General features: G+C 34.0%; 1 long non-coding RNA gene across 1 annotated transcript; it reads right to left on the reverse strand.

Annotated features, from left to right (window-relative positions):
• Positions 1-2,559: 2,559 nt before the first annotated feature.
• On the reverse strand, positions 2,560-4,330 carry LOC141678469 (uncharacterized). The gene is made up of 3 exons (XR_012557761.1): positions 4,041-4,330; positions 3,834-3,941; positions 2,560-3,747 (listed from the first exon to the last, which is right to left on the reverse strand). It is a non-coding gene; the product is annotated as an uncharacterized LOC141678469 (long non-coding RNA).
• Positions 4,331-4,830: the final 500 nt, after the last annotated feature.

Below are 4,830 nucleotides of genomic sequence, written 5' to 3' on the forward strand. Positions count from 1 at the left end.
AATAAAATACAGGGGGAATACTATTTTTTCTTAAACAACTTGTACATTATATTATTTTTAAATAATACAATTTGTAGATAGTTAGTTTATTTTAAATTATACTAATATTTATATATAAAAAAAATTAATTTAAAAAATTAATAAATTAGTTAATGTTTATATATATGTAAATAAGTTTAAATATGAATTAGGTTTAAATTATGTGATTATCTTTTAATTTATAATTATTTTATCTTACTGTTATGTAATTGTAATAATTTTTTAATTTTAAAATAATAATAATTAAGTTATAAATATAATTTTTGATTAATTTTTATTGTTGTATGTATTTGGTATTGTTTTTTATTATTAGGACTTATGAGCAGTGAACATTCGTGCGAGCAGTGAACATTGTCGTCTTGGACACAATGGATATATACTTGTATTTGTGCTGCTAGAGAGACTTGACTGTCTTCACACTGGTGCGAAGAACACAATCACTCATAAGGAGATGTCGAAAGTACAAACATTTTACTAGAAGAGAAATGGGTTGCGAAAGTTTCTGAGTTTGGGCTCTCCAGAACTGCTTCACCTCTCAAACAGATTGAGGCCAACTCCAAGAGCGGTCTAAAGGTCCAAATTTGGACCCGTTATTTTGTTTAAGTTGTTTTGAGATAAAACAAGTAATTAATAATAATAATAAAATATAAAGATAATATCTTACATCATAAAAAATAATATATTTATTATTATAAGACCTTAAAATAATTAAATAAACATTTTGAGATTTGGGCCGAAATTTATACCAAACTGTTGGAGTTGGAGAAGGGTTCTGTCCAAATTGGGACCTTTGTACCGAGGTTCGGTCCAAATTTGGACCCAACTCTCTCTGTTAGCATTGCAGTGAAAGGTAGTTTTGGGTACTTGGATCCAGAGTATTTGGAAAGTAACAAGTGTCAGAGAATCTGATACTTATTCATTTGGAGTCATGCTCCTTGAAGTTCTATGGTGACGGCCCCTAATTAATCCATGTCTTCTAAACGAGCAAGTTAGTCTTGCGGATTGGACACTGAATGTCACGAAAGTGAGATTCCTCCAGAATGCTAAAAAAATTGTATAACAGTGATGTGCTTATCTTATCAGGGGATAGTGTTGCGGAAACTTCAGTAAGCACTTCTACTGCAAAATAATAATGTTGGAACTGAAGTAGTGGCTTAATATTGGGCAAATACTTATCATCCAATGCATGCAACAACGATCAATATCGAAGTGAATACTCACAGATGGAGCCGGCTAAACGAACGGTTTGGATCGGCCCGCTCGTTATTCGACTCGCCAGAAATTCGTACAATTCGCCTCGATACGTGGCGAGTCACTATTCGGATCGAACCGGTAATTAAAACGAACCGAGCACGAGTTAACAATCTGAAAACTGTAACCGGCCCGTAACCGGACCGGCCCGGCACGCTGTAACCGCCAACGAACTCGAAGGCGCGAACCGGCACGGCTCGACCCGCGAGTTTGCTTAATAAAATTGGCTTAATAAAAAATGGAAAATCATTATAGTTTGCTTAATAAAAAATGGAAAACCAGCTAGCTCTCAATTTTATAAAGTTTGACAAGTGACAACGCCGTTTTAACTGAAATATGCAAATTAAAGGTGATAAATATATCGTTCAATTCTATACAGTTTCCTTTTTTGGGACGTTGCTCTCAGTTACATACATTTAAAAAAAGTAAATTTTTATAATATAAAAATATAATTATAGACACTAGCATCCACTATTTTCCTATACTACATTCACTTTATACATTAAATATTAATCCATCCTATTATTTTACCCAATTTTCTTACTTTCCTTTATAAATATATTTTTTCTTAACTTTCATGTCACTCTCCCAATATATATCAATCAAGGGACAGAGGGAGTAGTAATTTATCTGAAATTAAAAGAAAATCAAAAATACGAGTAAATTGTTAAAAAGGTTAAATGTTAAAAATGTGTTAAAAATAGAAAAACTTTTTCAATATAAAAAAGGTAAAATAAAAACAGAAATAAAAAAAAAAGTAAAATTGAAACAAAAATGCAAAATCTCAGTTTTATAAAGTAAAAAATAAAACATAAAAAATTCAAAAAAAAAAACAAAAAGTCATCAAAGTGGTTAACTGTTATTCGCCTAATTCGCCAGACACCTTATTCGTTAATTCGTCTATTCGTGGCCCGCCAGAATTCGCCGGACCGCCTGAGTCGTCTAATTCGCGAGCTGGTCCCGGGTTCTTATTCTGTTAAATCGGCCCGGCGCGGCACGACACGTCCAGCTTCACGGGCCGTTCACGAACTACCTAATTCCTGAACCGGACCGCCGAAAATTCGGCCCGGCACGCTCGACCCGACCGTTTGGCCGGCTCTACTCACAGAGTCATATCTTCCCTGGGATTAAAAAACCAACAGGGGCAGATAAGGCGAAGTACTCAAACAAAATCTTCAAGTAATTGTCTTTATATACTTGAATCTCCTGCAATTCGGATATGAAGTCTCATTTGAAGATCATGTTTCCTAAATACATGCACATTTCTTTTTCTTAGTTTAAAGTTGTAAGATTGAATTCAACTTCTTTATATTTGACTTATCTTCTAATTGGTTCAGTCTTTCCACTATAAAAGATTTGTTGCCTTACGCGCTACCAGAATCAGATCATCCCCAACTATAACTTAAAAAGATTGAAAAATATTTAGATGTATTATATCAACTTTATACTTGTTCAATGTTCATGTGCATTAGAACTTACACAGTACCTTCTGAGGTTCTTTGCTCATATCCAACTTATAATGTCTCCTTCCAACCGCACAACTCCTTGGTCCATGAGAGAGATAGTCAGTCTTATAGCAGAAGAAAAATTAAGTTTTGCATTATTGGCTGACACATTTCTCTTGTATTCTATCCCACAAAGCCAAAATCTTTTGATTTTTAGTGAATTTTGCAGATTGATAATTTACAACGGGACAAATATCCTCAGGACCTCGACGTTAATGATATACGGAGTAGTGACAATATACTATATGAGAGGATCCCTACAGACAAACAAACACTGCACAAAAAGTCTGAGTTTCAGGCCTTTCATATGCCATGCAGAGCAACCTCCAAAATAGTGACTGTGAAATTCTTTATTTTAATCCAATAAAACATGTTTTTTATTGAAAATTGAAGAAAACAAGAGCGAGGAGAAGAGTCGAGCTATGTATTACTAGGATGCAAAGAACAGGGCTTACACAATATCGTTTGGTGCAGGAATCCGCAATCTGGATTCCTGAACTTAAAAATGTTTAATCAATTGAATATTCATCAGTCGGTAGTCCAGTAGCAAGGTTACTGCCCGATACCCTCATCCCCCTCCCATATACTTCAAATTTAATGCATTAAGAATACATAGCATACCCAAAGAACAATGCAAAATCCACTGATAATTAGCAGAATTTCGCAGACTTGAATGCAATTGGATAGGAGAAGGAATTGGTATAAGTGAAGCTGATTATCTGGCTAGTCTTAAGCGGCCTGCCTCCATTCACCAAACAATCATCAAAAGACAATCTCTTGAAAGTGTTTGGGTTCACAAATCTTGCAGAAGCAAACCAGCCACAATGAAGGTGTATATGTGAAGGAGCACAACCCGAAACACAAGTGTTTACTATTTGGACTATAAACTGCGGTATTCCTGATGATGACCCTCTACTTTGTGAAATGCTCAAATCTCTATTTGTGCAACTTCCTGATTAACATTAATCCGTTTTGAATAAAAAAAATTCCAAAGAAGTCGCCAAGCAACAATATATCAAAAAAATTGAATGAATTTACCATGAAACAAAAGTTTTCTTTGGCTCAAGTACGTTTGTTTTGTTGTAGTATTTGCAGTGCCATTGCTGCAATTAAGCGATAAATGTCCATATTCTCTGTTGCATGAATCTGCAAAAGGAGTGAAGGAAATTTAAAGAAGCCCAGCTGAATGCAAAAATATGTAAATGCAATCAAGCAGAAGATGAGGAACATGAATATGTCAAGTACCTGAGGATAATCCATTATTGCTGCAGAACATGTTGATGAGTAGCATCAAGTTTAGTAGACTATGAAAAGAGCTCATGATTGGCCAGAGATAGGAAAACGCAATTATATACTCCTCTGATTCATCTATAGTTGCTCAAGTATGCTTGAGAGAGATTAGAACAAATTTTTCGGTGGTGCATAATATTTTTTCTTACCCTTGAGATTAAACTCCTAGCTGTAACTACAAAGATGTTGAGACGGCTTGGCCTTGTCAACGTACTATACACTAAATCTAGACAATACACCCTCCTCCTTTCAGCCCACCCATAAAGCACCGATAGGTGAGAAAAGTTGAGTTTTATTATACTATAATACTAATTGGTAACCCGTGCCAAGCACGGCCCGAAATTAAAAATTATAGTATCACATTATTATTTATATAAAACTGAAACTATGTAGTTAAAAAAATCGAAGTTAAGTGTAACTCTAAAATTTCACCCCTATAGTTCTAGTTGTGCGTGAACCTAATTATTAACTTATATAAATCTGATATATTAACTTACGAATACGATTATTTTAAATTAAACTGACGCTTGGATGTTTAGCAACAAATAAAAATTGAAGGAAAATAAAATTTACAGAGAGAGAAGTTAATTTTTGTCGGTTGAGATTTTATTACATAAAATTTTAAAAATAATTGTATAATTTTCTAGAGAGTACCAATATTTATGACCTAAACATGATTTTCTTATTAGTATAGATAGTTGATAACCTGTGCGACACACGTGCCCTAGACTAAAAATATTGAATT

The sequence above is a fragment of the Apium graveolens genome, chromosome 8 (genome assembly GCF_009905375.1).
Source record: "Apium graveolens cultivar Ventura chromosome 8, ASM990537v1, whole genome shotgun sequence".
NCBI classification, from domain to species: Eukaryota; Viridiplantae; Streptophyta; class Magnoliopsida; order Apiales; family Apiaceae; genus Apium; species Apium graveolens.